The sequence below is a fragment of the Dysidea avara genome, chromosome 2 (genome assembly GCF_963678975.1).
Source record: "Dysidea avara chromosome 2, odDysAvar1.4, whole genome shotgun sequence".
In the NCBI taxonomy this organism is placed as follows: Eukaryota; Metazoa; Porifera; class Demospongiae; order Dictyoceratida; family Dysideidae; genus Dysidea; species Dysidea avara.
The window spans coordinates 22,891,063-22,918,792 of NC_089273.1; the positions used below are offsets into that span (position 1 = coordinate 22,891,063).

A 27,730-nucleotide genomic window follows, 5' to 3' on the forward strand; every position below is an offset into this window, starting at 1 on the left:
GGAAGTCTACTAAGAAAAAAAAAGAGGGCACGTCGTCACGTACTCAATCATTTAAAAACTGTACACGTTGCGGAAATAGTAAGCACTCAAGAGATAGATGTCCTGCTCAAGATGTAGCTTGTTTTAAATGCGGTCATAACAGTAGTATGTGCATGTCAAAGAGAGCAGCTGACACAGAAGTCTCAGCAATTAGTGAAGCTACCTTTACTCAGCTACAAAATGTTAAAAATTAATAGAGAAGACCACTAGGAGATTGTATGGTCCAGCTATATCACCTCTGACAGTATTGAGACAATTTACAGCAAGTCTCACTTCCAAGCATGTTTCCTGTAAGTAGAATGTATTTGTGGTAAAAGATCTAAAGCACAACTCATTGGGGCTGCCTGCTATCACATCGTTGAACCTGGTATCAAGATTAGATCATTGCAACTCACAGCTAAGGAAATCCAGAGACAAAATCCTCAGCTTTTCCATGGTCTTGGCACATTTGGGGAGGAGTATGAAGTGTCACTTGCAAAAGATGCCATACCATTTGGGCTCCACACAGCCAGGAATGTTCCACTACCTTTACAGAATAAAGTGCAAGCTGAACTTAATCGAATGAAATCACTGGGTGTCATCTCCCCTGTTCACGACCCCTCCCCTTGGTGTGCTGGCATGGTGGTGGTCCCAAAATCTTCAGGACAAGTGCGAATAACGTAATATGTCATCATCAGCAGTAAATAGCTGTCGCTATGGCAACATTTCCCATTTGTACGGTTGGCATTGGATACAGAGATTCAAGGGCTTTCTTTTATTGTATGGTGTGCTGTAGAAATGTTGTGAGTTAAAGGTTGTAAATTAGTGTTTTTGTAAAATACATGTCTTTTTCATTGGATAACGAATGACAAGGAATGATGAGATTTTATGATCAGCCTGTTTTACCAAGTTGAGGTTTTGAAAAAGATATTAAGCAGATATTAGATGTACTTAATGCATAATTCTTATTTTTTAATGGTTTAACCCAGTGTTTTCAAAACTTTTAATGTTGACCACCTTAAAATGCTTGATCTGACAAATCCCATACAGATGTTTTGATATGCATTTTATTTAACGTTCGGATACTGTTTCACCCAATACCAGATAATATTCTGTTCTATACTTGTAGTTTTGTCTGTGAATCAATTAATTGTTAATTTATGATGTTATATTTGTATTATTATTATTAGTACTTGGTTAAATAACAAGGACTGTGTCACACATAACCAAGAAAATTTGTTAACACATAAAACAACCTGTGTTTGCTTTGTCTAACTGTGATGTATAATAAGTGCAGTAGGACCTCCATTATCCAAACACTTGTGTGCCAGTTTAATCGTTAAAGTGCTCAGATAAGTGAATTTGTTTGAATAAATGAAGTCCATTTGCTTATATGGAATACCGTTCAACTACTCTAATGGAACATACACTTAGTCCAATAGAATGTTTACCTAATGAGTGCAGTCACTTATAAACAGCAAATAATTGAGGGTTTGGATGGTTTGGATAAATCCTTCTTTCAGAGACAAAACTTTTTTAAAATTAAAAAATCACATCAAATCTTACAGCCCTGGAACTCTCCGGTAGCTACTTGTACATTGGTGCTCCTGTGTACTACTCTGGAGGGTTGCATTTCATTAATGCTGAACTATTGCCAAGGCGACTACATATGTTTCAAATCATCGAGATCAGTTGCTTCAAGTGATCAATTGCACTCATGATGCATGGCATCAATGGTGGTGGTTGGCTGAGACATACTACAAGGCAGAAGATGCCATAAACTTGAGTGGTTGTGTTATACATGCTCAGGTTAGCACAAACCATGAATAGTTGATGTATATTTACCTGATGAATAGTTTGTTTATTTGTTACATGTTGCAGGCACATGATGTCTCGAATATATTGGAGTACAAACCAAGTTCGAAGTTACTGACAATCAACAGAAGAGAATAATGTATACCCTGCCAAGTAATGGACCCAAGTGTGCCGTGTGCTAGGAAGCTGAAGTTGCCTGTCAGCAGTATGTTGTCTGAAAGTAAAGATTAGTTAGTATTACAATAGTTTAATAGTTCTATAAGCTGCAAAAATACCAGTGTGTAGGTTTTAGTTAGTTAGATGCAAAAAAAAGATGTTACTGCCTAAGGGCACATTTTGTGTATGAATCATTTCCTTCAAACATTATCTAGGGGGAAGCATCCAGGTCAAGACATTCCACTTCAAATTCAAACCTCTTCAAGAAAATACTGGCTATGCCCCTGATGATTACTATTTGTTAGTGCATAGAGCAAAAGGATTGGCTAATGACTTGACTTTTATCTCTAAAGATATCAAATTTCACAAGCAGATTTTATCATTGATTGTTTTAAAGGCAATGAACATTATGTTTTGCGTTCTAGCTCCAGAAGTGTATATATCTTAACTTCAATGATCACCACATGTGATTTTCTCTGCAGTGTTTTCTAAAGCAGATGTGATTACTATTAATATCTGTAATGTGGATTGCACCAAGTTTCTGGGTTGCACTATTGGTGTTTCTACAAAATAATGCTCAAAAACAGCATCTGCCAACATGAAACAACAAATGTTTCAGTTGTTACAATGCATTAATAAGTGTTGACTGTGTTCTTTAGGGGTGAAGATACTGTGAGGTATTATGGAATCAGGATTGTGAAAAACCTTGTATTTATTTGGCTTTTGAGAGAGGCTTACTGTGTCATCTATTACTTCAGCACAGTCATCAGTTTTGACATTTGTGGAGAATTGGTTGGACCTACCCTGAAATTGCACTCCTACAACCATTTTTTTACCTGGATGTATTGAATCTCCCCTTTTAACCTCATCTGAAGAAGTAACCTAAAGCATCATACATTCTGGCTGTTTATTGGTCAGCTGCTCCATTGATTGTAATTTGTAGAGCTCCACTAGCGAACAGTCCAGATATCTCATCCACTGTCTTTAACTCTTCATCTGCTGCTAAAGCTTCAGTTGCCAACATTCACTCTGCTACGTCCAAGAACCATGCACATCATAATCTACATTGTACTCATATTGATTATTGTGAATCAAATTTGGGTCAGTAACTGTATTCTAGACATTGTTACTCTGAGGCAAGCTTGTCCTTTGTAGAAGAGATTGATGTATGGTTTCCCTTTGAAACAGCTGTCCATTTTACTACTGGCTGGTTGTTATACTCTACCAACTCCTATGAACCTGGCTAGGTGGAATATCATTACAATCCCTAATTGTGCTCTTTGTCAAATTCCCCAACTTACAACAAACCATATTACTCCAGCGCCTAAGTCACTAAACCGTTCACTTTTTGATAAAAGCACCAAGTTTCATATGGGGTTTGTAGCATGCAGGGCCGGAGCGGCCGGACCACTTTTCAGCTACTTGAATTTGTAAAAAGATCGAGATACTCTAATAGAGCAGTCATCATAATATACTCTAATAGAACAGTCATCGAAATACTTTAATAGAGCATTCGGTATAGAATATGAGTTATATAAGGTATATAACCACTGTTCTACTTAGTCTAAGCCATTACATCTATGTTAATTGACTATCCTCAGATAACTCAAAAGTATCTGCATGGCACTGTATTGGGCTAATTGATCATGCATGTCATGTATGCATCCCAATGGTTTCTGTATCTCAAAGAACTAAGCTTTCACTGAAGTGAAATTAGATATGAAACTAAAACTGTAGTACAAAATTATCAGGATATATCCTTGATGTTAACAAAAAGGAGAAAGAGGCTTTGCAAGTAAAATAGCTTCCAGATGCCATTTCAGAGCATCTATTTTCAAAAATTTTCCTAGGGGAGTATGCCCCCAGACCCCCCTAGCTTGGCATGCTGTGTGTGCTTAGCACATGCAACTGAGTATCACATGAAAGTAGATAATCTAAAATCACATCAGATCAATAAAAAGTAGCGTGCATAACTATGACCTCCATTGCAGTCCATGGATGGCCGGACCACTCAAAATCTCTGGGCTCCGGCTCTGGTAGCATGTGTACTAAGTGATTTTAGAAAGGGAAGCATGTAAAAAGTCATTTGGAACCCTATTTAGATCTTGACAACAAAACCATTTGTTTACATGGAAAATAATCAAGTTTAAAGGCTGGATCTAGTATTAGACCAGTACAAAGCCTGCAGCTGTGACATGATAGCCGATTAAAATGCCACATGAAACAAATTGTTTTCTCAGCATGGCAGTAAACAAAATGACTGAAAACGCTATTTTCAAATAATTTTATTAATTTTTTTCTATTTCCAATGCACACAGTTCTGTAGTGTCATGTACAAGGATCATCCTGGTGTGTATCATTTCTTTATTGAAGGTGTATAACAAAAGTTATAGAATGATGAAGTTTTAATTGGTCATAGGTGGACATAAAATTATTGAAATCTCTGTATATTTATAAATCAGCATTTATCTCTGCAATGTAGATCAATCTAATTAATATTGTAGATATACCTTGTTGTTTGGTATATACTCTGACATTCCAATGATTTTATGTCCACCTGTAACCAATTAAAACTTCATCATTCACTAACTTTTGTTATACACCTACAATAAAGAAATGATACACACCATGATGATCCTTGTACATGATACTACAGAACTGTGTGCAATGGAAATGGGAACATTTAATAAACCCCTTGAAAATAGCATTTTCAGTCATTTTGTTTAATGCCAGGCTGAGAAAACAATTTGTTTCATGTGGCATTTCAATGGGCTATCATGTCACAGCTGCAGGCTTTGTACTGGTATAACATTAGATCCAGCCTGTAAACTTGATTGTTTTCCATGTAAACAAATAGTTTTGTTGTCAAGGTCCAAAAAATAGAGTTCCAAAGGACTTTTTACATGCTTCCCTTCTAAAATCACTTAGTACATATGCTACAAACCCCATAAGAAATTTGGTGCTTTTATCAAAATGTGAACAATTATCTCAATTAGAGAGTCCTAGGTGCTGCACTATATCTTGACCAGATGTTCTGTTGCTGTTCATCAAGACAGTTATAGATTCAGTTTTACAGGTTGTTGTTCATGGACTCCAACAGCATTTACCTGTCAGTTTTACCTGATCTTCCGGGATATCATGCTAGTGTCTGCCCTCCAAGCACCATTTCAACCAATCTTTCTTCCGCCCTTAGTAGGCTTGACTTGGTGTTGGTTTCCAAGAACTCCATCTGTTCTTTGAACTAAACATCCTCACTGATACTCAGCAACATTTTGTGGCTGCTAGAGCTTGGAAGGAAGATTGATATAGTTGTTTTGGCCTTCAGCTTTCTAGCTTATCTGTTAATCTCATTTCCAACAAGATTGGTTGTTTAAGCCATTCCATGCTGGACACAATTGCGATGTTTGTGAAGTGACGAAGAAGATTATAGGATCTCTGTTTGAGCAGCCTGCTTGCATTGCTGTCTTTTGTTCATACAGGATTTTTAATTCTAGAGCCTCCCTGGACTGGGATATTTTGGTTTCCCTAAACTGAACTTTTCTGCATGCTATAATTAATTATTTTGTGTTGTAGTTTAATGTAAGCCTTGCCAGGGTGCCTGTACTTAGCTCATGTTTATACCCATTGTTTTTATACATTTGATTACAATAGTACTATTGTGCATAGATTGATGATTTTCCAAATTTGGTCACATATTGCAATTGTATTCATTATACTGTCCCATGCTTGATTCAGCAATCCTGAAAACCAGTACTTAGCAATGGTCATGGTGGGATTAGATTGAATAAAATTATGTCATGCATACTGCCAATTTTGTTTATATAAGAGATTCAACGCACTGGCATCATTGTGGGGAGGCAAACAGAGCATTATTGCACTGAACTCCCAAGCGTACACTATAAATTCAGAAGTGTGAAATTCATACTGATGGTATGACTCCTGTGGTCGCTTAGTGTGGCTGTCATACTTCTGAAGTATGAGCATCACACTAAGCGACCGCAGAAGTCATACCATCAGTATGAACATCACACTTCTGAATTTACAGTATAGTTAATCAGTTGAGGCTGGATGTAAGAGCTATGGTCATAAAAAGTAAAAGCAGGAGACAAGTACTAATGGCACGTGCAAGAAAATACTCTGATAGCCAGCCTTTGAAGAGTTAAAATCCATCAAGTCATTATTACATAGTTTAAACCACCAAACCATTCCTTTACTCAATGTTCAACCCCTTGGCATCATTAAATACAACGGGCAGGATGTACCAGCCAGTAGCACTAACACAAACAATTACAGTCACTTGACTATTGTTAGCAATTGTCCAGTACCTAACTTATGGCCTCTCTTAGCAATGAACCATTAGGGCTAAAGCAATTCCTGTCTCATCAGCACTATAAAGTTGAATAGGTTAATAAAAGGTTTGAATAGGATTGAAGTTACATTTTTACAAAGATTGAAGTGATTGAACAAGGATTGAATTGGTGTTTTCACAGAAATGTCTCCTTTAGTATTTTGTGAAATGCATTTTTATTTTTTAAATTTCGTGCTCCACACAAAGGAGTGGATACAACTTGCTACTTAGCTAGATATTATCTAGAGTTATTGTACAATATAGTTAAAAGTACACACAGTAATAAGTAAATTGCTCACTGAGTTCCCAGCACAGAATTGCTTTCCTTTAAAAAGCAGGAAACGAAACACGAATATTCAAATTCAAGCTGTCCAACCAGTGAAGACAAGAAAAGCCAAACCTTCCCCATAGTGTTGTGATAATGTTATATATATATATATATATATGTATAGTCTATTTATGCTGTTAGTTTGGAAAGAACCTTAGACTTCTCAACAAGGATTGAAGCAGTATACTGAAGCAAGCAGCTGTAGGTTGCACGACACCTCCACAGTCATTATTATAACAGTTGTTTAAAGATCCATTCAGTTGAAAGACAAGGACAACTACACCTATGATCAAAAGCTACACACACTGTAACTATTGTTCATTTAAAAAAAACTTTATCATGGTTATAAAGCTCTTTATATTAAAACCACAGCAAATTAACAATCCATTACTACCATTGTACTAATAATGCACAGTATTATGCCATTTTTCTCTGTATATCTTATGTCGAGTAATTAAGCCAACAATTTCAAATTATTGATCCCATCCAATAATTGGTTGCTTAGGTTACAATCATGCATGAACATAATGAGCACAACATCAACACTGATAGCTTATACATACCTGAAATGTTTAGTATTACAGAAGATGTAAAACTTTTTGTAGCAAGATTGTCTGTACAAGTATATATAGTTCCATTATCCTGTAGTTGCACATTATTCACTTGCAAACCAACTATTTGTGATGGATAATCAGAATTATATAAGGGAACATACTTGGAGGTTGAATAGTCAATCTCACTACCATTAATTTTCCAAATAGCATCTCGAATTATAATTGTTCCATCATCAAGTACAAATTCAATAATGCAATGAAAGTGGACAGTAGTGTTTACACAAACATGACTTGGACCAGTGGCTGGTTGTTTAAAAGCTACAATGTGGATATATATATATATATGTGTGTGTGTGTGTGTGTCTGTGTATATATAATATTATTATGAACAACCAAGCACACATAAACACACACACACACAGAGGAGATTGAAGGCCTTTAAACGGTTGTTAGCGAGTTACCATTAATTATCCAAATCACTGGATAATTCCGTATATCAAAACACAACTACCCCGGTTCGCGATATATGCTAAATGATTTTGTACACGTGCGCATAACCGCAGGTATGACCAGCTGCACTAGAAAAAATGGTGTGTTCAGCAGGGAACATGCTGGAGTGTTTACGAGTGTTTGCGAGTGTTCTGCTATGCACAGTAACAAAAGAATGGATTGTATAAAGAAAGATGTGCGATCAAGTTGAGTGAACAGTATTTTGTTTTAAGCAAGTTTTAAATTAGCGAAGGACTACTGCATGAAGGAAGAATTGGTTGTAAGTATGCAAATCATCCACACTAATAGGCATAGTCCTACGATTTACACAACATTAGATGATTTGCATGACTCTAGCGAGTCTACTTTATTACATGGTGAGCATTTATTAGATAGTCATTCTGTCTGATATGTACAGTGAACTAGTATTAACCAGAATTGTTTCCTTCTAGATGCATCACAACTGTAAATTATAAGACATGGCTAATCCAAGAAGAAACAGATGGAATAAGAAAACAGAACCTGAAACTACATAACTGGACCATGATGTACGATGATATTATTTGTTCTGTTATTGTTCATGCTTGTATGGTCTTGTACACGAGGCGTGTTTGTAGTGTATGAATGTGTTTCCAAATCAGCGATCAGCCTTGAGCGGTCTTACTGTTGGATTTGTATTCGTGTATCTGTGTTTCCCAACCAGCGATCAGCCTTGGGCGGTCTTGCTGTGGGTTATGTATTCATGTATCTGTGTTTTCCAAACAGCGATTGGCCTTGAGCGGTCTTGCTGTTGGACTTGTATTCATGTATCTGTGTTTTCCAACCAGCGATCAGCCTTGAGCGGTCTTGCTGGGGGAAATGTATGTAATGTTTGTGTTTTATGTAGAAATCCTGTATGTAACAATATTATCATTGATATGATTTTTAGGACAACTGTGCAAAACCATCAGTCAAATTGATGACCTATGCAGCAGCAAAGTTTTTCCAGATACGTTCCACAAGATTCATCTCCAAAACTGATTATCTACCTTTTGTACCACAAGTGGTTAATAATTTAAATGGATGAAGAATATTGTTGAAGTATGTATGGAGAGAGATGGCACACTACTAGCTATTTTTATGTTGGCATTATGTCGTGACTGAATTTCAAGAAAGCCTATCACAAGGTACATAGTATTTTTGTGCAGTTAACTTGCATACACATACTTTATTAATGGGACCACATCTGGAGAAAAATAATGCAGCTTTGATGGTGAGGTGGTCTCAGTAAAGAGGTCATGAAGTACACCTTACTGACATGGCCACTAGCTATAATAATTTTCTTGTAGTGCAGTAAATTTTGCTTTGTTTGACATCATTATTTAGCTTGTATAATAGATCATCTGTGTGCTTACCTGCAGTTATCAATGTTATTACCCATCTCCCCCAGTAAGGACATTTTCAGCATTATGAAGGGATTTTAAATTTATTCCTGAGGATATGGACATTAACTGAAGCCACAGCATATTGTCAAATCCCTATTTGTATCTCCAAAATGTAAACGTATCTGTTTTGTTATCGACCGTAATTCTGTTGTAGAATCACTCTTTCATTGTTTGAAATAACAGAGGATGGGAGCAGTAAACTACAGGCAAAACAACAGTAGTGAAAAAGTGGAATTGTAAGTGTTACTTAGTCTTGTGTGGCTAGACTGCTACCTCGCCTCCTCTCTTTCTTTGTGGCATCATTTGTAAGCGAGATAGACCCTGGTGGAGTATAATGGTGACTTTCACCCATTATCCAGTGAAATTGATTCATTAGCTAGCTGTATGTTGGTATGGTGATCATAAACGCACTGCTACCTCGCCTCCTCTCTTTCTTTGTGGCATCATTTGTAAGCGAGATAGAGCCTGGTGGAGTATAATGGTGACTTTCACCCATTATCCAGTGAAATTGATTCATTAGCTAGCTGTATGTTAGTATGGTGGACATAAACGCTACAGCAAAACTTCTAACACTTCTAACAGGGCATTGCTACATAGTATTTTCCCAGTAAGAAACTGTGGTAACTGTTTGCCTACGAATGCATTTTGTCAACAGTAATTCACCAGAACCTATCTTGCCAACCAATGACATCACAAAGAAGTAAGATGGTGGTCTGGCCAGAATAAGTGCTGTTATGCTTATCCAACTGTTTGTTATCAACTATAAGTTTGTTTGTTTGGAGTAACTGAGGGTGGGGCAGTGAAATAATGCCAGAATAGAAATAGTTGTAAACAAGTGGAATTGTAAGTGCCCTCGTGCTATCTAACTGTTTTGTAATTGACCATAACTCTGTTGTAGAATATTTGGAGAAACTGAGAACAGAGCAGTGAAAGAGTGAAAACTATGATTACAGTTGTGAAATGTACGTAAGTGGTGGCATGATTATGTAACCATGTTGTTATCGACCGTAATTCTGTTGTAGAATTAGTCCGTCATTGCTTAAGCATAGGAGCAGTGACATATTGAAGCTACAGGCAGAATAGTGAACAAGTGGAAATGTAAGTATTTGGTATGATTATCTTAACTGTTTTGTAATCCACTAAAATTCTGTAGTCACTGTTGTTTGAAACAAATGAGGCTGGACAGGAGCAGTGAAATGATGATGGAGTAAAAACAGTTGGGATAGTTTTTTGGAGAGGTAAGCAGTAGAATATTTGGAGGAACTGAGAACAGAGCAGTGAAAGAGTGAAAACTATGATTACAGTTGTGAAATGTACGCAAGTGGTGGCATGATTATGTAACTGTGTTGTTATCGACCGTAATTCTGTTGTAGAATTAGTCCGTCATTGATTAAGCACAGGAGCAGTGACATATTGAAGCTACAGGCAGAATAGTGAATAAGTGGAAATGTAAGTATTTGGTATGCTTATCTTAACTGTTTTGTAATCAACTAAAATTCTGTAGTCACTGTTGTTTGAAACAAGTGAGGCTGGACATCAGCAGCGAAATGATGACGGAGTAAAAACAGTTGGGATAGTTTTTTTTGGAGAAGTAAGCAGTGGTGTTTATGCAACTGTTTTGTCATCTGTCGTAATACCATTGCAGTATTGATCCCTTTGACCTCCTTGTTGAGTCACTGTGATGGCGGTGGTAGTAAAGAAACTGGAGAACAATTTGGTTTTATTAATAAATTTATGCACGTGATCTTATGAATAATATTATGGTGCGCATTTATTATAATCAATCTTTTAACGTGATGGGAGGCTTGGAAGGCGTATAGGGAACGCTGTACAAGGTTTGTAGAGGGCAAGGGGGTTATTAGTTACTAGATTGCCGGGTGTATAACGAAGGACGATAAGTCTGAATGCGGGTAAGGTGACGGGTTTCCGTTCGCAAAAAAAGTCCCACTACGGAAATTTAGAAAAATCCGTTTCACTGCCAACGGGTTTGCCGATAAATGCACCGTAATTTGTTTAACAGTAGCCTTTTATGGGTAATTTTTGTACCGTTTCAGAGCCTACATTCTCCTGTGACATATGCATGCACACTCTATAAGCTTAGAACTGGTGTTTTCAATGCTTTCTAATATGTACATAATTATAGTTATGTGGCTGCAGAGACAGTCTGTGAGTGTATGTTGCAACTCACTAGTAGTTGAAGCTATATGTACATCTACTAAAATTTCACATGTTAAACAACAAATCCTAAATTTCCAGATCATCTACTATTCAAGTAGTGAACAGTTACATTTCCTGGCATTTCATGTGAGGTTCAATAGAACTGGTGGGACTATAAGGTAGCCGGAAGAGCAACAGGCTGTTTAAAAAGTATAAGGAAGGTACAGTAATGAATTATGCCTAATTATTAGCAATACAGCTTGCAAAATTAGCTAAAATGAAATGAAACTACACACGTTCTACAAATCTATTTACCATGTTACAACAGTATAGTTACCACCTTATTTCTCCAGAATCCAGCTATCTACCCATCAATACCACCCTCTACATTTCATAATACCCATTACCAACTGTGATTTTTAGCAGTTGGTAATGGGTATAAGGGTATTTCATAATACCCTTATAAGGGTATTTCATAATACCCTTATAAGGGTATTTCATAAGGTATTTCTTATGAAATACCTTATGAAATACCCTATGAAATACCTTATGAAATACCCTATGAAATACCCTATGAAATACCTTATGAAATACCCTATGAAATACCCTAATACCCTATGAAATACCCTATGAAATGCCTTATGAAATACCTTATTTCATAAGGTATTTCTTATGAAATACCTTATGAAGGTATTTCCTAAGGTATTTCTTAAGGTACTTCTTAATTAAGGTTTTTCTTAAAAGGTATTTCTCCAGAATATAGCTCCCCCCCCCCCAAAAAAAAAACAAGATTGGAATGATTACCTAGTGACTTGACCGAAAGTAAAACTCTATCCCTGTTTAAATCCAAGCTGCATACAATAATTAACTCAACTCTTGATTGACTTTTTATAGCAAATATCACTGTATAGATACGTATATGATTGTAATGTGTTCTTTTGGGCTAGTCCCTGGATACATCAGACACTGTCTGTCTGCGTGTCCAGTAAAGTTAAATAAATAAATATATGTGACCGGGTCTGCAAAAACATGGAATATGGGCACAAACTACACCTAGTACATAACATGTCATATCTCAGTAGTGGGATAGAATATTTTCATTCTATAACCTGTACTGTAAAGCCAACTAAATGTGTAATAACTGCTGAAAATGTCATGGCTACAGAATCATGGAATACAAAGTTATGTCACAACACACTTTGAAAAAGTAGGCAATTTTTATGTGCCCACATGCCCTATTTTCACATGCCCAGTTGCATATAGCGACGTACAGCACAGGTATAGTGATATGCACAGTATCTCATATAAAAGCGTGTGTGCATGCATTATTTTTACTCAGTTTGTCAGTAAATTTATCTAAACTAGAAGAGGTAACCACATCAGTTGGCAGAGAATTCCAATCACAGATTCTGGCTGCAAAAATGAGTGCAAAAATGTTTCCACACCACAAATCTGTACAACTTCCTCAGAGTTTCACCATGGCTTCAGATTATCTGTATGGCTGATTGTATGCATTCCAGCAAAATATTTCAAAAATTCAGAATCATGAACTTTTCTTGTGCTCTAAAGATAGTACTTTGATCACCAATCTCAGAAATATATAGGGACCCACCGATTACACTGAGTATAATAGCTAGGGGCTTAAAAGCATTGAGCATAATACTAGGCAGAACACATGTGCAATACTGTAATCACTGCTTGTCAAAATACTAAGAAAAAGATCAATATACTCTAATAGAACAAACAGGTAATAAAGCAATAAAACAAAATCAGTCAGCAGACTGTTTTATTAGAGTAAGGCTAACATACATTCATCTAATTCTAAGTGTGAGGCTCACAGCAGTTTACATTCCTCTCATGTTGTTTATTGGATTTCTACTCACGAATCGTTGAGTGTATAGAATAAATTTCTGGGTATAGTTACAGTGGCGAATCAAAAGGAGGGTACAGGGTACATGTGCCCCCTCCCCCATAGCCAAGTTCAAGATATTCTAATATCTAATAGGGCAGTCAGTCATATAGTCTAATGATAGAACAGTCGCTGTATGTAACCACATGCACTATTAAGAATCCTCCACTATTTGAAGACTTGCATCAGCAGCAGCACCCTACACATGGGCACACTTAACTATGTAACCTGCTAGGATTATTTTTGGAAATTAAATCCACTGGGTTCTTTGTATGTCATTCTTATAACAACAATTTAATTTAGGTTTATAGCTGAACTCATAACTGCCACTGATTACTACATTCAGCTCTTGATCAATGAAGTACACTTAGAAAGTATGGTTCGTCTGTCTCTATCCTATCACTTGAGGTAAGGTCTAGTTACAATAATAGTTTTTAATCACCACATATGTGTATATGAGATATCTACTTTTGAGTCCAATGATCTTCTATTAAATAATTATAAAAGGTGTGCTAATTGAGAAATGCATGAATGCTAAAAGAGTAACCACACACAATCCTGAAATTTATGCATGTACAATAAATTACATATGTATACATCTTATAAACAATATATGATAACAAAACACTGAACAGACTAGTGTTTTCCTAGTACAGGTATAATTTTCTTGTATAGTTCTAGTTCTAGTTTGGTTGCCAGAAATATTTTAAGTTAGTATCAGTTCTAGTATTCATTGTTTATTAGTTCTACTATTCCTTTTTAAATAGTTTGCTAATATCCATAATTTAAATTAATATTATAGTACCTACAATTTAGTACATATTAGTTATAGTACAGCACTGATACTAAAAATATATACTTGGTCATACTTAATCATTGCTTTTACAAAAAATTGATCACTTACTAAGTGTATCAGAATTATAATTCTATACCACTTTGAGAAGTATAACCTAATGAAGGAATTTTTAAAACATCTACCTAAACAATACTTTTTGTTTCTATTAAGAAGACCTCTCTAAGTTTTTATCTGTCTTGCGGTTTTATTATCCCGTTGTCACCTCTTCACCAGAAGAAAATATTTTTCCACTGGAGTAGTAGTTGCTAAAATGTCACTAGCCACTCGAGATAGTAATGGAAGCTTGCCTTTATTCTTACAAAGGTTATATCATCTTATATGTACTTCAAAGAGTCAGGATTTGATGTGTCAGATAGTCAGTTCATCAATCAGGTTCCTGCTAAATCTCAAAAAACAGTTGAGTACTAAAAGTTTTAATAGTGTTGGTACTATAAAGCTATTAATTTTAGTTTAGTTCTTGTTAAAAATTTAAAAAACAACAGTTTTCTAGTGTAGTTCCAGTTTTTAAATAGATTGTAATGGATTTGTAGATTAGTTCTAGTTCCTAGAACAAAAGAAAAGGCTATGCTAAAACTACTTTTAGTTCTAGTTCTAGCATACTAGAAAAACACTAAAACAAGTATTTTTCCCAAAAAAAATTGTTATTTATCAGTAAGTTATATAATTATTATGCATTGCAACAGTAAAATTTGACTGTGTAACATTGCTGTGAAATCTCTATAGGTATTCAATCTTATACTGTTAAACCTGAGATGCTATAGTAGCACCTAAAAGTGCTATATTTTGACTGCTCCGGTCAGAAAATAGCACTTCTAGGTACTACCAGAGCACTCAGTTTTAACAGTGTAATAACTGTGCTATACCATGATGTCTCCTGTGTCACTATACTTCTTAGCTTTAATCAATCACATTTACATTATAATACTGTAGCATAAACACTGAGTGCAGTAAGCATTGTATATGTGACCAAATTTATTAAGGGTACATTTTCACACAAATGTTGTTTTATATTGAACTTTGAAGCTTCACAACTTTAATATCATTGCTGTTAATTGTCTGCAATTTTCCATGAGCAAAGCTATAGTACATACACTGTATACAATGTAAATGGAGGTTAAATCAGCAACATGAGTCTACTGTTATAACATATTGTTCCTAGCAGTTAAAATATGTTGAATGTTCCTTTGCAAAAACCAGGTCACATACAGTATTATATACATAAAGGGATTATCCATTATTTTAAGCATTTGGGGTAAATTCACCTGTACATTTTTTTTAAATGTTGATCTAAATAGTGCCATATAGAGAAATAATTCAATTTAGTACTACTAATTCTTGGTGGGTAGAATCTTTAAAGTGTTAGAAGCTGAGTTACAGCTAGAATTTAAATGACTACTTCAGGACCTGGCTATACAGCCAAGTAGTTTACACAAGGCCTAAACAATCAGAATTCTATCAATGCCTACATTCTGACAACTTGGAGGAATATATAGCAGGCTATTGTATTGAAGAAAACCATTAATATGCAATAGCCACCACAGTAATATTTTTATAGTGCAGTGTTTTGGGTAGGAGGAGTGGGCAAGTAAAAAAGGTTACTCTCTATGCTTGTGAATATGCTGAAAATTATGGATAACCCCTAAAACCATAAATAATGCACTTACTAAAAGCTCCTATGCCATATGCAACTTCAAAGTAATAGCATAAAAGAATAAGAAGAATCATTTTATCTGTAATATAGTATCTGTAATATAGAATGAAAAACGTTCTAATTATAATGTGATCCAAATTAATACCAATGAATATGACCCTATTTTAGAAAACCATACATTTTGACACATTAGTCAAATTTCCTTTTTTTATAACTATAATGAAGCACTGAGTGGTTATCTACCTTGTGTTAAAGTTTTGTGATGATACACTAAAGCATTTCAAAGATATGGCTAATGTATTGTCTAATACATAACAAACTAATTTTTCAATATCAGTTTATAGTATGGTATAGTGATCAGGTGTGACAAATTGATAACAAATCATTTTGTTGACAAAGATTTCCATTCTTACAATCTAAAATGGATAAAAAGAGATCCTTGAGAGTTTAATCATATATTCTTAGTGCTTTTCCTCAATTAAATCACTTGTATTATTGTCTAAAGACAAGAAAATGTTTTGGTTTAGGCAATGAACAAATCACTCAATTTGTAAGTTAATTGCTGTCCCATGCATTGTGAAACTACTATGTGGCCTGATATAAATGAGCATATCTCCTAGAAAAAGAAGCTATTGGTATGGAATTGCACAGCAAGAAGGCTTAGTAATAGTTGCTTTATCAAAATGTACACAAAAATTGATTTTAAAAATCTCTGAAAATTTTAGTTGAATTTCCTACAAACTTTTGCATGTGCCCAATTGTATAGTTTTCCAAAATATGGTCACAGATGTAAGTTATGATTGCTAAAACTACTTACTATGCAGTTTCACCTATCAATGCTATCGGATTGATTAAAGAAAAACAAATTTCTATGCTACTGTTCGTGTTTCACATCATTCACCCACAGCCATGCATCTTTGATTTTACAAAATCGTATTAAGAAAATCCACAATGCCAACACTGATATGTTAAAAACAAAACACTCTGCAAGTATAGTTAGTGTATTATTTTGATTTGTAATAAAATAATGTCTCAATAAAGCTATTACTGCAGTTTGTGCATTAAACCCTTTTGCTTGCTTTGTGACCTATGTATGTGGTTCACTTTGTTTTGACTGTACTTCAGATACACCTTTGATAGCGTCTAGTCTTGTAACTGGTCATTCTGGAAGATTAAATCATGAGGTTTCACTGTTAATGGCAAATTATTTTGAGTTTAGATACATAGTTTTGTCTGTGAATTAATTGTTCATGATGTAATTTAATGAAACATTGTATTATTTTTAGTGTTTGGTATATATATATATATATATAATTATAGGTTATCTTGCCAGTGTCAGCCCTCCTAGCACTATCCCCACCAAACTTTATACCTCCCTTAGCAGACCTGATTTGGTCTTGGTTTCTAAGGATTCCATCTACCTTTTTGTGCTGACCATTCCCACTAATATCCAGCAACACTGGGGGTATTGGCTGCAAGAGCTTGGAAGGAAGATAGGTGTGGCTTTTTTGAATGATCTTCAACATACTGGATTAGTTGTTGATCTCATTTCTATTGAGATAAGATGTCTGGGCCACTTTATGCTAGAAACACATGCTCAAGTGGTTACTACTTGTTGTGTGTCGAAGAAAACTGTATGGTCACCGTTTGAGCAGGCTGCTCGTATTGCCATCTCCTACTCTTACAGAATTTTTCATTCTACAGCTTCCCCAGAGTGGGATCTATTAAGCTTCTTGACCTGGACTTTTTTACTGTGTAATTAATTTTGTACTGTAAGTTAAGAAATATAAGTCTTGCCAGGGCTCCAGAACTGATCACTCTTTGGTTATCAGTGTATGGTAACCCTGAGTCTAGGTCCCTGTTTGTATACTATACCCATCCAAAAACAGCTTATAGCTGTAAAAAAGTGCGCGTCCAAGTAAAGCAGAGTTAACTGCGACAAAAAGTAATGATATCATAATGCGGCCATGTGCGAGGTGTGCAAGTTGTAATATTAGCTAATCAGATAATACAATGTTATTGTTAAAGTGTTAATGAGAACTATGTGATGCTGCTAGTTTTGAAGTGTGTGAGCATCTTCATAAATGCCACATAAATTTAATTCTCAATAAAGCAATGTGTATAGATTCTCTGATAGTAATAAATAGTTTGAGTTTGGCCACCTTTCCTTTGTTCGTAGCATTGCTGTATACAGGAAAGGCGGCCAAACTCAAACTATTTATTACTATCAGAGAATCTATACACATTGCTTTATTGAGAATTAAATTTATGTGGCATTTATGAAGATGCTCACACACTTCAAAACTAGCAGCATCACATAGTTCTCATTAACACTTTAACAATAACATTGTATTATCTGATTAGCTAATATTACAACTTGCACACCTCGCACATGGCCGCATTATGATATCATTACTTTTTGTCGCAGTTAACTCTGCTTTACTTGGACGCGCACTTTTTTTACAGCTATAAGCTGTTTTTGGATGGGATTTCAATACTTTTTGTTAGAATAAGCAATGCACTGTTGATAACAGTAGGTGAGTCAGTAGTTTCCATGGTTTTGACAGAAACCCCAGATTACAGTGACAGAATATTAAAATATAACTGTAATTTTAGTGGCCAGGGCCGCCCACATTGGGGGTAACTGGGGTATTTTTCCCCCTACCACAGCCTGAAAGGGGCCACTTGAATACCTGTTTAAAGAAAGATCGATATACTCTAATAGAGCAGTCAGGATCTAGACCCTTCCTTGCCCCTGGGCCCCTCTTTAACTCTTTTCCCTGGGCCCTCTAATTTCTCTGGACGGCCCTGTTAGTGGCATGCAACTGCAGTCAACTAACACCCATTTTAACTAGTAAACCCTTAACAACACTTTGCCTTTCATCTTGTACTGCATTGAAACGATCAAGATACTCTATTAGAGCAGTCACAAAACAGCTGTAACACAGCCATAGGCGGCGGAAAGGGGGGGGGCTTAGCCCCCCCTCAGAATGATATCACACCGAAATTATCTTTCTTGGAGTGGGGCTGAAAACCGTGATAAAGATCGAGATACTCTAATAGAGCAGTCACTCTAATAAAGTATTCAGTGTGTAGCGAGCTATGTAAGGATTTTTATGTAGTTTATCAGCTAGAAATGGTAGCTGGTGAGGTGGAAGCTCTTGTCAGTTGGTTGCGACCTTTTTTTTTTTTTTTTTTTTTTTTTTTTGGTCTCACCTTACTAAACTATAGAAATAAGTCTGGGTCAGCCCAGCCCCCCTCATATCAACTACTTGCTCCACCGCTGAACACAGCAATCAATATTTAGCATAGTTACAACTTCTGCTTAGCATCGGATTGTATAGTTTAAATTACTAGCTACTTACAGACTTTACAATATAAAAATATGGCACTTGTAGAAATGTGACTGTTTTATTAGAGTATCTCGATCTACTTCAAGCATTGACTAATTCAAGTGAAGAAGCTACGCCCCTGCCAAGAGATCTTGTGAAATGAAATGAGAAAAGGCAAGTATGTACAGAGACAATAGAGGGGCGCGTAATTATGTCCTGTTGTAAATAAACGCCTTTAAAATTTATATTACTACTAAATAAACGCACCAGAATAGGCTTGTGTGGCTGTTGTCTCCAAGGTTGTCTCATTATTTGTCTTTTCGTGTTGAAGGGATTTAGTCGCAATTGGTGAGTTTAACTATACATGTATTTGTGTTGTAAAACTTAATTGTAAAAAGGCGATTAGCACATATCATGATAAACATGTATTTGTCACAGTAGAGTCTCTCACGAAGTCACGATTATTATGAGACATTGGACCAGGGTAAAAAATTTACTGCTATATTTAGAGGTTGTAGCGTTTGTATATCTTAGTATCTTAATAAATAATCCCCCATGATCACTAATCACTAATAGTACAGTGAAAACTGGTCATTATTCAGGCCGTAGGGACAAAATTTTCTAACCTTGCCTTTTAAAGAGGTGGCTGCATTATGCGGCCTTAAAAAAAGGTAAGAAGCATGCTGTTCTAACTGGCTATAGAGATGGATTTAGTGTATGACAGCGTATGAGACAGTGAGTGCTGGCAGCAAGGGGGCAGCCAATCTGTTAGAGCACCAAAAGCACTGCTTCAGACATAGGCAGTTGACTGTCAGCCCCAAGTGTAAAAAGTTTCACTGTTGGTCCTTATAAGCTCCTGATGAAGAAAGTGATGAAGTCATTATCCATAGGATATATTTTTCAGAGTATCCATTTCAGTTCTACAATATAGTAGCCAAGCATAAGATGAACATAACACAGCATTCCAGTAGTTTAGTGGTGACCACAACACTGCCTGAGTTAAACTGTGGTGAGATTTGAGACTACCAGAAGCCCTGGAATGTCTTCAACACATGAAATACCAAATATCTAATGCCTGGCTTTCATCCACAGTGGACCTGTCTTGGTGGCCACTTGTACAGAAGGGAAACAGCTAGTTGCCACACCCCTTAATTATCAATTTGTAAAATCGTTAGCAAAATTGTGTGTGCGAGCAAGTGCGATGTGGCAGTGCCGTGTATATGGTTGCTGCCTAGCAGTGACACATCACGAGTATTGAAGTCACAATGCGTTACTGTATCATCCATCTAAATACAATCTCTGAATGTGTCATTTTGTGTAGAGAGCAATCTTCCACAAGAAGTGACCTGCAGGTTTCAGTGTATATTGTTAACCATTAATATTGTTCACAATATTGTGAACTATATGTACAGTGAAACCTCACTTAGTGGCCACCTCTTTAATAAGACCACCTCATTATATTGGCCACCTCTAGTAGGTCCCAAATATAGCTAAGCATTACTTATGACCTCATTAATAAGGCCACCTTGTTATTCAGGCCAAATTTTTTGGTCCCACAGCCTGCCATATTAATGAGGTTTCATTGTACTTATGTGAATTTTTATTTTTCGTAACTTTTCTTCAGGTTTACTGATGGGCACTATGAAGCATTGTTGACTGGTACGTGTATAATGTGGTGACTTGAAATGCTAAAACAGTACGTAGCGTGTCTTGTATGTACATGTAATGTGTTGTAATGTGTCCACACATCCACACATCTTAGAAATAAATGTAATTGTATTCTCTATAAATAGTCAGTTCCATTGTGCCACTGGGTCATAAGTTGGTTGAGTATGGATCATCCAGGGCACTTGAGTCACATTTGTGACCGGGCCTGCGATAACAGGGCATGTGGGCACATGATTTTTGCCTACTTTTTCACACTTTCATCACTCATAACTTTCTGTACCATTATGCTATGGAATTGCAATTTTCAGCTTGTAGTAAGCATTTAATTGGCATCATGATGCAAGTTACAGAATGGAAATATACGTTTTCAGTACTAAGGTATGACCCGTAGAGTGATGGTGTGTAGTTTGTGCCCACATGCCCTGTTTTCGCAGGCCCGGTCACATTTTGTCCTGGCCAAGTGGATCTCATCCACTGACAGAATATACAGGATCAGATCACGTGTATAAATTACGGTGGAACTTGTTTATTGCCACCTTCACTCATTCAGCAGGTAACAGTGTATAAATTCTCAATTGGAATTGGCTTTTCAAGAGTGGTTGTCTTTCTATACTAGTGGCCATTAAGATAGGTTGTACTGATAGAGTGTACATACTAGAGATGCAACAATATCCTCCACTTAGTGTCGTTTGATAGTGATGCAATGGAGACTATGTATTATTGCATTTAAATACTATACTATTATATTGCAACTCTAGCACGTATTTATAACAGAAATGTTTGTTAACCGTTTAGACATACTGGAGCCACACCCACTCATCTGGATTCTACAAATGGAGTCATACCAACTTGTTGTCATCATACTCACTCGTTACTCCCATTGTGTTTGGATGAATATACATGCCGTCATGTGAGACTTGCTACCATGGCGGGCCACTGGAAAACATTTGCATAGCAGTTATATTACAGTCATTATTGTACAATTCTTACATTATTGTTGTGAAAAGTGTTTGGTATTCATGTGTCTCCTCTGTATGTTGTAATTACATGTGTAATTTTGTGTGGGGGTGCTATAAAATGCAATAATGCATGGTGACAATTGTATTAGGCGATTTTGCACACTTCCTTTTAAGCTAGCTACATGTGCTAATTACTCACAGCTTGTGTCAACAACTGGTAACCGCAGTTGTACTCTTGTGTCATTCTTTAAGCCGCGCCCTTAGAGGACAAATTATGTGGGGGCGACTAATTTCAAAACGAAGGATGGTATGCAGCACCATAGATTAGCTATATCTATGGACTATAATCTATGGCAGCACACTTCTTGGTGGCTATATGTACTGATTAACTACATAGAGCGCCAGTTCATCAATACCCAGAGACCGCAGTTGTGCTCTGCGTCATTCTTTAAATTCCGAGTAAAATTCTTAGAGAGCAAATGACGTGGGGGCGACTAAATTCAAATTTCAAACTAGCCATTCTCGAAAACAAATGTTTCAATCTGAACGAAACTTTCAGAACAGTTTAAAGACACATTGCCCTACATGCCAAGCGAGTATTGCGGAAAACAACAATCTGGGATTTGTATTTGGCCTCTAGGTCGACTGAGGACGACTGAAACTTCGTTTGGTGCTGAAATCACGACTGTAGGGTAATCATGTATGGTGAAATCGATGATGTGAATCTTGAGGTGATTGAGTGAATACTGAAGCGATAACAGGGCGATCAATGTTCGGAATGCACAAAGGAACGCAAGGCATACACCTGCGGTTGCGTCTAACCGCATGCGATAAAAAAAAAATTAAATAAAAAATGAAACGTCCCCTTTCATGTCGGCAATCTCGATCACGAAGCAATCGGCATGGATTTGCTTCACTGCTTGTGTGGTAGTTACTAGTGACACGATGAGTTCAACTCCAGAGTTTCAGAGGGATAGCGTAAGTGACGGGTGGATTACAGGAAGGCCAAATTTGAGAACGTTCGTTCTTGTAAAATCCTCACGTAGTGGTCGCGTCATTTATTGTCTGCGGCGCGCGTTTCTGCTTTACTGGCCGCGCGACTCACTACCGTGAGTCTTGATATTGTCTTAATAATCCATAAGACATTTGTCATCATAAGGAAGTGATTACTTAACGAAAAGTTTTATTTTTGCATCTAGTAGTTACCCCGAGCATTCAAGTAGGATCAGTTTTATTTAATTTTTAAAAAGCTTTACAGTGCTGCAGGAGCAGTACTGATGGTCCACTGGTATCCTGTACCAGTGGCCAGGAGTTACAAATAATAAAGCAATTACTTAATTTGCTAAGTACAATTGAAAACTATATTGGTTGTTGCTATAAAAGAAAGTCAAAGTTAGGAGTTCTTGGGTGCTTGTTACAGTTAACGCAAGGACACAAGAAGGAGTAGCTACATTTATTATCTGAATTGAAGTTTAATAAAAGGTGTTTCCAAAGATGAGTACATAATTTTTGCTTGATTGTAACAACATTGATATGTAAATCAATAAAAGGGAGGTGATTCCAAATTCTTTGCAGTCTGTTGAAATAAAATTTTTAGTAATGTTGTCTGAAGATCTGGTTTGATTAATTTTTGATGAGTGGCAAGTTGAGTAATTCCAGTAGCAAATGTGATGTATTTTGTGATGTTGAAGCTTGAGTTATAACTCTTGATGATGAACATAATGTCACTTAAGTACTATGTATACATTAATGGTAGTAATTGTAATTTAAGAAGATGAGTCTTATAGTCACTGGTAAAATTGTTTAGTATATATTTGGTTCCTCAATGTTAAACTTGTTTGAAAAGGTGCATGTGTTTGATGAGATATGGTTTCCGCAGGACTGAACAATACTGTAACTGGGAGCAAACAAGGGAGATATATATATATATATATATATAGTTGTTTCTTACTGCTAATGATATTGTGAGTTGAGAAGGTACATTTTAAAAGGCCTAGTAACTTATAACCTTTGGCAAAGATATATTTGTAATGTGGCTTCCAGGAGAGGATGGAGGAATAAGATACCAAGGTCACGATGGGTGACAGCTCTAGTAATAGCACATAGATTAATATTATAGGTTGTTTGTAGCTTAGGCTTGAAGCTCATATGTACACACTTGGATAAATCAAATGAAAGGTTCCAGTCAAAACTCCATTTGTATAGTGAATCAATATCCTTTAGCAATTGGTCTGATTCAATTCAAATTTCCTACGGTTTTGAAACATTTGGTATCATCAACAAATAAAAGTATTATAGAAGAAACAGCACAGTCTGGAATATCATTAATGTAGATGAGAAATAATAAAGGACCTAATATACTCCCCTGAGGGATGCCAGATAGAACTGATAGTAAGAGGGAATGTGTGTTGTTGATTTTCACACATTGCTGGAGGTTTAACAAGTATGACTTGAACCAAAGCAATAAGTTACCTGAGATACCCATTGATCTAAGCTTCAGCAAAAATTCATTGTGTGGTATGCTATCGAAGGCCTTAACATTATCCAAACTGCAGCTTGTCCGTAATCCTGATGAGTTCCATCTTTCCACCTCGCTTTCTTATTTATTTATTTATTTATTTAGTAATTAGCAATAACCCGTCAGGGTTTTAACACTAATGTACATGGTATGTACACATAAATTCCTTAAGTTACAATAACATAAGTGCCTATTCTAAGTTACAATGACGATTGGTGCTAAGTTACAATAGGTGTTAGGCTACAATGAGTGCTAAACTACAGTAAGTGGTAAATTACAATAAGTGCTAGATTCCAATAATTACTAAATTAAATTACAGTGTGTGATAAATTACAATAAATACTAAGTTACAATTATTAAGTAGGAGTAGTTAATTGTTTGAATGTTTCAAGATCAAGACTTAGGATACATAGATCGTTCCAATGGGGAATAGTTCTGGGTAGGAATGAATAGAAATACGCGTTTACTAGAGATTGTATATGATTAAATTTCTGTTGTGATGGGCTTGGGTAGCGCTTTGATTTAATGATGGCAGATAACGATTTGGGACCAGTAATAAATGGTTAACTATCTTGTACAATAGGATGAGGTGTGCTTGCTTTCTACATTCTTGTAAAGATGGCCAATTTAGTTAATTTAACATGTATGTGATACTGTCATGGTGGTGTATGTTCCAAGGCTTATTTAAGACAAAATGAGCAGCTCGATATTGAATCATTTCAAGTTTAGAGATGTCATTTTGGTGGTGTGGCTCCCAGATGACACAGCAATATTCGATAGATGGCAGCAGAAATTGTTTGTAGGTATATTCTTTGAAGTGTTTATGACAGGAATGTAAATTTTCCTTAGGAAACCAGGTAATCAATTTGCTTTGTTGCATAATTAGTCAATATGATCATGCCATAAAAGTTTATTGTTCAGGTAAACTCCAAGATAATGTTTTCTACTGATTTCAAGGATACTCCATTCATTTGATAAGTAAATGTTTTGGTGATGTGATGTGTGGTAACTCATAAGATGTTGCATTTAGATATGTGACCGGGCCTGCGATAATAGGGCATGTGGGCACATGATTTTTGCCTACCTTTTCACACTTTCATCACTTATAACGTTTTGTACCATTATGCTATGGCATTACAAATTTCAGCTCTTAATAAGCATTTAATTGGTATCATGATGCAAGTTACAGAATGCAAATATACTATTCCAGTACTGAGATATTACCTGTAGAGCGATGGGGTGTAGTTTGTGCCCACATGCCCTGTTTTCGCAGGCCCAGTCACATATGTTGAAGATTTATTTGCTCATTTTATAAGAGTAGTTAAGTCATCCTGCAGAATCTTCTGGTCACTTGGTGAGTGTATAGGTTTATAAATTAAAATTTCATCTGTAAACAGTCGTAACTCATTATGTATGTTTGTAGTTATGTCATTGATATTTATTAGGAAAAGGGCAGGTCCAAGGACTGAGCCTTTGGGGACACCAGATGTTAAGTCACAAGATATGGAATAATGGCCTTCTATTACTACTTGTTGTGTTCTGTTGTGTAGAAAGAATTCAAACCATTCCAACAAACTTCCTCTCACTCCATAATACTCCAGTTTGTTTAGAAGTCTAGCATGTACAACCTTGTCAAAAATATTGGAGAGGTTTAGTACTGCCAAATCTACCTGTAGTTTATTGTTTATTGCTTTGGCTATATCATTGACAGTCACGAGCAGTTGTAACTCACAAGAGTGATGTTCTCTGAAGCCGGTTTGATTTTCTGTTAAGATGTTGGTTGACTCTAGATGTTTCATTAATTGGCTGACAATGATGTGCTCCATGGTTTTGCAAATTACTGAAGTTAGTGATATTGGATGGTGATTTTTGAAATCTGATTTGTCTCCTTTTTTTATAAAATGGTGTGACATATACATGTTTCCATTGAGTTGGTAGTCTACGTAGCTGAGAGACTGTTGGAAGATGTGGTGATATCTCTGCTGCTCTGGCTTTTAGGCATAAGGATGTAACTTGTCAGGACCTGGAAATTTGTTTGAATTACATTCATTTAGTATATTGTAAACTCCTTGTGTGGTAATCTCAAAATGTGACTTAGATGGATACGGAGAATTGGACTTAGAAGGAAAGTTATCAAATTGTTCTGTGGTAAATGTAGATTTAAAATGTTCATTAAAGATATTTGCTTTACTATTGACTCCGTTATTGCTTCACCATCAGGACTTTTTAAGGTAGTAATTCCTGTAGTATCTTGTTGTTTAGCTTTAATATATCTCCAGAAAAGTTAGTTGTCATTTGAGGATGAAATAATGTTAGTATTATAGCCCTGTGCTTCTGTTTTAACACTTGACATTCTCTACGTTGTAAATCTTTGTATTCTGACCAATCTGAGTCTCGCTTGTAAAGTTTAGCTCTCTTATATACTTGTTTCTTTTTTCTTATTAGGTGTGTGAGTTCCACTGTCATCCAGATGAGACGAGTATTTTATGTAGTGCTTTAAAAGGGACATGATCATCTATAATGTTCTGAAAGTTTTCCCAAAAAAAGACCAGTTTCATTGACAGTTCTGGCTGAGGTGCTGTTTAATTAAAATATTCATGTGACAGATCAGATAGTCTACTTCATATTATGTCCCAATTTGCTTTTATTAAAAAGAAGTACTCTGTGTGGCTCTTGCTTTTGTTGATAAAATGAGACAGATAGACTGGCCAGTATAGCGTCATGGTCACTAAAGCTAGGTATGGAGTTACAAGTGGAGATGATGTTAGTGTTGAGATGAAAGTCTTGTGAAAATGTTAAAAGTTTTTCTCGGAGTAATCTAGATGTGTATGACTCTGTTAATAGAAACCATATTCCCAGTCTATGCCATGATAATTGTAATCATGCACCTCCAATAATAATAATCTTGGTGTGAGGATGTTTCTCCCTGATTTCACTAAAATTGTGCACTAAATCATCAATAATGTTGGTGGAGTGTTTGGTGGACAGTAAAATGATCCAATTATAAGGTCATCATAGTTTTTAATATGCACTTTTACCCAACCATTTTCCAATGGCAACTCTAAAGTGATTTCTGAAGGTGAAAAGGTGTCTCTGATCAAGATAAATACACCACCACCATTCCTGTTTCTATCCTTTCTGTATGTATATATATACCACTTTAGCGTGGGCGTTCAAAGGTGCTGCTCAGTGTTTAACTTGCATATTGCCTGGGCAATATATCAAGATATTGCCTGGGAAATATCATGGGAAAGCGGTTTGCAAATGACTTTGATGCCCAGCCAGTTCAAAGAAACGATATGCTTTGACTCGTTATATTGAGCGACATAGAGCTTTGCATTGTGGGACTCGATTTCGTAGTGCTGAGTATATTTGCTCAGATGGACTAGTTGATTGTTAGTAAAGGATAATGAAGGCACTAAATAATTGTTTGGGAGATCGTGGATGTGTATTTCTACCCACCGTGTATCAGCCTTTGAACAGATCACAGAATGGAAAAACTACTACTGCTATGCTGAAATAGGTTAGTAACTTACAGTCCTAAGTAC

General features: G+C 36.1%; 1 long non-coding RNA gene across 2 annotated transcripts; it reads left to right on the top strand.

The window, feature by feature from the left end:
- Positions 1–18,018: 18,018 nt before the first annotated feature.
- Positions 18,019–21,804, top strand: LOC136246881 (uncharacterized). Of its 2 annotated transcripts, XR_010696890.1 has the most exons (3): positions 18,073–19,385; positions 20,662–20,733; positions 21,501–21,804. It is a non-coding gene; the product is annotated as an uncharacterized lncRNA (long non-coding RNA). The 2 variants fall into 2 exon arrangements; XR_010696889.1 differs by having other exon boundaries at positions 18,019–20,696.
- Positions 21,805–27,730: the final 5,926 nt, after the last annotated feature.